Source organism: Manacus vitellinus, unplaced genomic scaffold, assembly GCF_001715985.3.
Source record: "Manacus vitellinus isolate BGI_N305 unplaced genomic scaffold, ASM171598v3 scaffold_25_pilon, whole genome shotgun sequence".
NCBI classification, from domain to species: domain Eukaryota; kingdom Metazoa; phylum Chordata; class Aves; order Passeriformes; family Pipridae; genus Manacus; species Manacus vitellinus.
The window spans coordinates 2,528,908-2,536,728 of record NW_021939882.1 but is presented as its reverse complement, the minus strand read 5'-3'; the positions used below and the strand labels follow the sequence as shown (position 1 = coordinate 2,536,728).

General features: G+C 57.9%; 1 protein-coding gene across 1 annotated transcript in view; it reads left to right on the top strand.

The window, feature by feature from the left end:
* The first annotated feature begins 58 nt into the window (after positions 1-58).
* RNF44 (ring finger protein 44) overlaps positions 59-7,821 on the top strand; it is a 15,727-nt gene continuing 7,964 nt past the window's right edge. The window contains exon 1 of the mRNA XM_029960173.1: positions 59-153. The gene's annotated coding sequence lies outside the window, so the exon portion shown is untranslated. The remainder of the gene's footprint in view (positions 154-7,821) is intronic.

The window sequence follows — 7,821 nt, the reverse complement described above, 5'->3', positions numbered from 1 at the left end:
CGAGGCTGGTGCTGTGTCCTTGCCCTGCTGCGCACCCCGGGGTGCCCCGTCCGCTGTGCCCCTGCACCCCGTGAGCTGTGCAAGCCCCGGCGTGTGAGGGGGGACGGGAGAGGAAGTAGTGAAGTTCTTCGGAAAGTTGCGTTTGGGGAAGAGGTAGGAAACAAATGGGCCTGAACTGCCGGGGCGGTGATGGTGGCATCCGGGGTGGTGGCAGCGGGACAGGCTGTGCCACCGGCCCTGCAGGGTCTGTGCTGGCAGTGTGGGCTGTGTGCGGGGCCCGTGGCAGCCCTGTCCCACGGAGGAGGTGTGGGACCGGGTTGTGGGCATCTGGGATGTGCCCCCGGGTTTGCTCTCCTGGGCAGTTGAACCCCGCGGCCAGGCAGGTGCTGTCTCTCCGTGCCCCTCTTCCCACGAGCATTGCTCGGTTTTGTGCTGGTGCCTTGTCTGCCAGCTCTGCACCAGCCTTGTGCTCCAGCACAACTGGCCGTGTGTCCGCAGCTCCGGAGCTCGTCCCCGTGCTCGCCTCCTCACCGTCCTGTGCCACTGCCTCCCCCTGTCCCTCTGCCACCTGTGCTTATGTCGGCCCTGACGCCCCAGGACCTCGAGGTCCCCCTCGAGATGGGGCCTCGTGCCCCGGGGAGATGGGCAGGGCAGAGACCGGCAGGGCACGTGGGTCCCCGGGGCCAGGCAGGAGCCCCGGGAGGAGGAGCGGCTGTCGGAGGGGAGCCGGCTGCGTCTGATGTCACTGCGGTGCATGGTGGGTAATTATGCACGTTGCAATGAAAATAATAAGGCCGGCTCCACAGTGGTGTCTAAAAATACTGCTAATGCAGAGTGCCTGCCGGGCGCCTTTGTTTGTCACCTTTGGGTGGCTGCTTTGGAGCTGGCCGGGTGGCATCACGCCCCTCAGCAGTGGGTTTGGTTTCGCAGGTGGACTGTGACCCTTCCATGCCTCCTTGCAGTGGGAGAAGAGACAGGGCAGGTGTTGGCATGGGAGGTGAGGCGGGAGGCACCTGTGTGTGTTTGGGAGGCTCCAGTGTCACTCCCCTGCAGATGTGCAGGGAATCTCAGTGGGGTGGCAGGGCTTTGTCCCCCCCAGCTTTGCTTGGAGCGAGTGCTCTGAGTGGTGGCTGTACAGTGTCCCAGCGACCAGCCCTGATGTCTCCTGGCAGGTACCAGTGTGCTGGCGTGCCCAAAGGTGGGTCAGCACAGATTGGGGTTTGGGCCCTGGTGGTGTGGTCTGTCCATCACTGGCATTGTGTGGACAGGGCAGAGCTTGCTGGGCCAGGGTTTCTGGACCTGCCCCCTGGGGCTGCCTCCACAATGTGTTATGGCATGACCAGGACTGTGGCAACTTGCTGCTTTCTGGATGAGCAAAGGCCAGGGGAGGGAGGGATACGTGCCTGGAGTGGAGGGAAACGGTGTGATAGGTACTGGGTAGCACCTGGGTGCTGGCCCAGGGCAAGGACTGCCTGGTACACTGATCTCTGCTCCTTGGGCTCTGCCTGGCTGCTCTCTGTGCAGCTCTGGCTGCTGCTGTGATCCTTCCATCTGCTGCCAGTGCTGGAAGCTCCCACTGCAGTGGAGGGAGAGGCTTGCAGGGGTGATGAGAGCCATCTAGAGTCCACCAGACTGGCAGGGTGGCAGGGTGAAGGTGGTGTGTGGCAGGGCAGCAGCAGAAGGCCTGGAAGGACAGGAAATGGGGAGCCTGTGTACTTGGGTCTCTGTGACGAGTCTCTTCTGTTTTGTGTGTGGAGAGGTCGGAGTTGTGGTGGCTGCTCCTAGTTCTCAGTTGATGCTTCTGGTGGGCTCTGACTCCAGCTGTCAGTCATGGGAGGCTGAGCCTTGTCCTTCTTCACTGTGGAGCAAGTGGGGAGGTATCACCTTGCCTGTGTGCTGTGTTGCTTTGCCTTTAGGGTCATGGCTGTGTTTTTTGGGCCCCATGCTGGGCTCTCCCTTCACTGGAGGGGGAGAATTGCCACTGCCTCTGCTCTTGCCAGGCACTAACTCTGACCTCTGAAGCCACACATGGCAGTGGTGTTCCCCTGAGCAGTGAAACACACCGTCCTTACCTGGGCTCCCTTTGGTGAGTGGGGAACAAGGAATGGGGAGAGGAGACTGCGAATCCCCATTGATCCACAGCGTGAAAGCTGTGTGTTTGCATCTGCCTGTCCTGGATTGGGGCTCTGTGAGGGGAATTGATCAAGCTGTAAAACCCAGAGCCAGCTAATGAAATAGGGACTATAGATTTTTATTTTAAATGGAAGAGAGTTTACGAGAGATTTAATTATCCTTCGTTTATGGACCTGTTAGAGGAATGAAATAACAGCTGGCAGGTAGGGGCTGGGCTTCAGCTTGCAGCACTTTTCTCCCAGGTGTCTGCAGTCCTGCCACCAAGGGCAGTGTGGGGAGTGATGTGAAGTCACTCAGAGCAGAGCAGGACAGGGCAAAGTCCTGCTTGTCCTGCCAGGTGTCCCTGCTTCCCAGTGGGGGCTTCTGTGCTCAAATAATGGAGGGGCAGTTGGGGCTGGTGTAAGAACAGCTCTCCTTAACCCTTGGGCTTTGTGTGGGCCTGTCCTTGCTCTGGTGGACATCAGGGAGTTCAGGAGGCTGTGTCCCTCGAGGTGTCACTTCCCGGGGCCGTGGACAGCGAGCTGTCACTGACACCCCTGTACCTGCGCAGTGTGCAGGGTTTGTAAAGCAGAGCTGCAGAGCGCTGGGACTCACTGGGCTCAGCCGTGTGTCGGACACCAGCTGTAACGCTGTCACTACAGCCACTCCTCCCGTGTGCATCCACTCCACTGTCACGTGAGCCCAGCCACGGGCACGGCTCAGGAGGTGGTGGCAGCAAACGGCACAGTGCTGGTTTTTGGTGGAAAAGCCTGGCTTATGGATGCTTTTAGTTTTTAATTTCTGAATCAAGGAGCTGGTGCATAGCATTTTCCCACCATCTCTTGGCTCCCTGCTTGGACCAAGCTAGAGGAACATGGTTTGTCACCTGCCCTGTGTAGGTGAATGGTTGGCCAAGAGGTTTGCGTACCCACCAGGCAGGCGTAGCCCACAGGGTGCAGTCTGATGTGGCCAGAGGCTGCTAAAACATCCAAGGAAGCTGCTGGTGCTGGGGAGCCCTCCCAAAGGCCCTCTGACAGTGGTGTGCAGGAACTTGGGAGAGCTTGGCCCTGAGCCCTGTAGCGGAGATGCACAAGGATGTTGCATGGCTCCCTGAGACAGGTCAGTTCTGGAGGGGAGCAGCGTGGATCCGTGCTGTCGGCTCACAGGGGTGTTGGGAGAAGCCAGCCTGCTGATTCTCTGGGCAGCAGAGCTGCACCATGGTGCTTATCCTTTCCTTCGCCCTTGCATCCGCAAGTCCTCAGTATTTCAGGGCAGGAGCCATTTCCTGGAGGGCATGAGCAGCCCAGGGTGCCCATGTGCAATATGGGGTGTTTGGGTTTTCTGGAGCAGAGTGGTTTGGGAGGGCTCCACACTTTGCTGCTTGCATGGCAGAGGGCAAGGCAAGCAGCATCCCCAGCAAGCAGCACTCATGATGGGCCTTGGGAATATTATTTTCCAGCTGCAGCTTGATCCCTGGAGAGCTGGCCTTGCTGGCTGTGGAGCTGTAGCTCTGGGCTTTCCTTGGCTACTCTGGAAAGCAGGATGAAGGATTTCAGCTTGACCATACAGAGCAGAGGACTGGCCTGCAATGCTTTGTGTTAGGAGCTGCTTCCTCTTGTGTGAGCTTGTGTTGTGGTGATCCAGGCCTCCAGCACCTCTCGCTGTTGCCCCTGGAAAGGGAGGGCTCATGCTCTGATCCTTCTTTCCCCCAACCTGGCAGCGCCAAGCTGTGGTCCCCTCTGGCGGGTTGTCTTTTCCCTGCTGTGCTGGTGGGGCTCCCTGGCAGCGTTTTCATTTTTAGCCAAGTGTCTTAGTTGCTTTTCTCTCCGTGCCTGCGCTTTAGGAAAGTGGCGAACAATAAAAATCCACTGGCAAGAACTGTAGCAGAGGTCAGGCAGCTCCTGTGCCCCAGGCTGCTCTCTTGTCACCGCACAGCCATGCTTTGTGCGTGGGGGCTGTCAGCTTGAAAGTCATGTTTTTGCTCTTAAAGCCATCCCCAGGCACTGGTGTGGGGTTCTGTGAGTGATGTACTGGGGAGATATTGCAGCAAACCTCCTTCGCATTTAGGGCAGTGGTCACTGCCTGTTTCGATGCATCTTGTAAGCAGCCTCTTGACAAATCTTAAATCAAGGACAAAGGAGGGTAAGTGGTTGCTGAAAATCATGAATTTCTCTGAGCTCCTTTCTGAAAGTGATCGTTGCAGGTTGTCGGTGTCCCCGCAAGCTTCTTAAAATGCAAAACAAAACACCCAGCCCAACTTCCTGACTGTCACTAGTGCTTTCAAGAGACGCTTCGTTTTGCTGAGTGGTAATGAAATTGGTCTTCGCCATCCACCAGCTCCTGGCTTTGCCTCTGGAGCTCCTTTGCTGGAGCTGCTCTGCCTGAGCATAGCTGGGGAGCAGTGGGGAAGGTGTCTGGAGCCCAGCCACTCCTGCTCTTGGTCCCTTGCTTGGCAGATGCCATTAGCACTGTCCACAGCATGTAGCAAGCGGGCTGGACTCGAAGGGATGCTTGTGGAGAGGTGGCAAGTGAGCTGGGGACTCCAGGGATGCTGTGTGGGGATGGGGAGTGGGGACTGAATCCCTGCTCCCTGGGTTGGCTCTGCCCAAGGAGAGATTGGATGTGTTTTAGGAAAGGGCTCTTTGAAATGAGAACTAAAAGGTGAAATGCAGAGGAGTATGGAGTCCTGAACTGCAAGCTCTGTTGGTAGGAAGCAAGGGAAGGACTGTGGAGGCTGCCCAGGCATTTGCTCTTCTCCCCTCACCCGTGTGCAACTGAGATGTGGAACCTGTTTCTTGATGCTGTTCAGCTACAGAGGTGCCTGAGCTGGACCCAGTTGCTGCACCAGCAGCCTTCTGGTCATGCTATTCAGGTTGTGCTGGTGTTTCTAGGGCAAACGAAGGAAAGTGGAGATATCTCTGCAGATTATTTACCCTGTCCTAAGGAAATGAAGGCTTGTGCAAGCTGCAAGCTTATTGTTCATTTGCGAGCATTCTCCTCTCTGCTTTGAACTTGCTGGATGGTGTCAGCTGGGGTAGGTGTCTCAGAGGTCTTGGCTTGCTACAGGCTCCGGCTCTTGGGGAGGAAGGTGCTGCTAGTTCTCCCTCTGCAGTGCAGCTCAGCCGTGCTATTAGACATCAGAGAATCCACGTGGGAGAGATCGACAGGAAACTGGGCGTTATCAGTTCCGCTGCCTGTGCAGCTACTCGCTCCTCATGTCAGCATCCTCCACTGTGTGTGTGGCTGGAGGCGTTTGATGGGAGTGCTGTCAGCCCGGGGGTGGGAGTGGGTGGCGTGTGATCAGGCGGAGGCGTCCTGCCTCCGCTGCTGGTGAACTCGGCTACGCTGGGTGTGTGGAGCAGGGAGGGAGCCCCTCACTCCCCTGTCTCCACAGTGGAGAAGTGCTTCACCCTCCCAATGTGAGGGTGTCCCATATCCTCTGGTGCTTGCATTGGGCCTTGGGTAGCACGGGGACACTCCTGCTCCCCGCAGCATAGGGAGCTTCTGCGTGCTTGGTGCTGGTTTCTTACCACCTTTTTCCAGGCGCTGAGAAGAAGAGAGAAGGATCTGGGGCCTCTTCGTCTCCCTGGACTTGTGTGAGAGACCAGGGGGAGCACAAAAGTGAGGCATTGGCATGTTGGGTGTCGGGGAGAGCATAGGGGGCAGAGCAAACCTCCAGTGGGAGATGTGCTCTCACCACTGGATCACCCTTGCTAATCCTGTGTCAGACCTGACCTATATATGGGGCAAAGGAGGCAGCATGCCTGCAGCAGCAGATGGTATCTTTAAGAGCCTGGGCTCGGCGAGGCTTCGTTCTGCTGGCCCCCAGCTCTTGGGAGGGAGAGGATGGGCCACCCATTGGCTGCAGAGCAGTTGAGTTCAGCCTGAGCAGCCCCTGCAGGTACAGAGCTTTCTAAGGCTGCTGCCCGGCACTAGGCGTCCTGCTCACCAGAGGTGTCACAGGTCTTGGTGGCTGGGCTGGGGCCCCTTATCCTGGCCCAGATGCACTGACCAGTGTCTGTGGCCAGTCTTGCTGTAGCATCGCTTGGGCTCCTGAAGTGGCTCTTCAGGCAGAACTTTGCACCTGGAGCACTGTGGTGTTGGTGGCTGTGTTCCTGAGACAGCGAAGGGCAGGGTGGGCTGAGCCACTTCCACATGCCCTGGCCCTGAAGCTGCATGTGCAGTGCCCTGTCCATGCTGGCAGTGTGGCTGTGTCACAGGAATGATCCAGCCTGGCTGGGCAGGGAGCAGGAGCAGCATGTGAGCTGTGCTCCATCGATGGCTTCTCCCAACGCTGTCCTGAGGACATCGATAGCTGCTGGCCACGGGGGAGCTGGTGACGCTAGAGCGGGTCCGCAGGGAGTGTCTGCACAGATATCCACCATCTGTGGCCTCTGCCTGCTGCCGGTGCTCTGCCCAGGATCAGGCTGTGTCCTGGCAGCCTTGTGAAGGTGCAGTGCTGCCTGTGCTCACAAACAGTGGCAAGGTCAAAGGGCAGAGTGCTGTTTTCCTTCTCTTCCCTCTAGTCCCCAAATCTTGGAGCAAAGAGGCTGTAATAGAGCAGACCTGGAGGGTGGTTGTTCAGATCTGGGCTGATTCAGTCCTTTGGCTGTTCCCCCTGGGGTGCCTGTGTGAGCACATGGATCTGACTCCATCATAGGTCTGCCCCACTGTGCTGCCTTCCCGTCCTATGTCCCCTACCATGGGGACAGAAGCAGTTGGCCATGGTGACATTGACAGTTGTGGTAGAGGGAGCTTGCCCCTGGATCCTCCATGTCCTGGGAGGTCCTTGAGCCTAGTGTGGTTCCTCCTGCGTTCCTGGATTTGAGGTGAGGAGGTAAGAGCCGTCAAACTGGCCTTGAGAGGGGCCTGGAGGGATCTGGGCACAGGGCTGGGCTGGGGCAAAGCTGAATCCAACTGTTCATCGAAGTGATGAGCTACTGAATTGTTAAATCATCGAGCTGAGGTCTTCTTTGAAAGGGGTGATGCTACAAATTAATTAGCTCCCTTTTGGTTGTTAGCACTTTAAAACCCAGCTGTCAGGGGAAGGCTGGTTTATAGGCATTACATCAGGGCTGCCGGCTGGCTCGCTCGCCTACCTGGGAATTTCTAAGTGTGGTTGTAACCGGGGGAAATTTGGCTCGGCTGCAGCATCTGCCTCTCAGCGAAGCTGCTGCGATGCACTGCCCTGAGCAGGGGGGTCTGACTGGCGCTGAGCAGGGCTCCGGGGGCACACGGGGAGCTGCTGGCTTGTCTTGGTGAGTGGCCCCCGAGGACTCAGCCTCCCAAGCTCCCGGAGAACCGGGGGCTCAGCCTCCTGGTGTGTGGTTCCCAGGGAGCCGGTGGCACAGCCTCCCGTTGTAAGGCTCCTGGGAGCTGGTGGCTCGGCCTCTCAGCGTACAGCTCCCAGCGTTAGCCACCAGCCAGGGGACTTGCTCAGGTGAGCTGCAGGTGTGCAGGAGATGGTCGAAGTAGTTCCCGCTCCTTGTTTAATAACTCTGAGAGAGCTGGAGGCTTTTCTAAATCAAAAGGGGCTTTTCTAGTGCATAGAAGATTGTACAGCGTGAGACGTCCTGGCAGAGCTGTCGGTAGGGCTTGATGTGCAGAGCGGGAGGGGAACAGCTCGTCGGTGCTCCCGTCCCAGTGGGGGAGGTGGCAGGGGGGCCGAGCTCCTGCTTCCCCATCCCCTAGCCCGGACTTTTCCGCCCA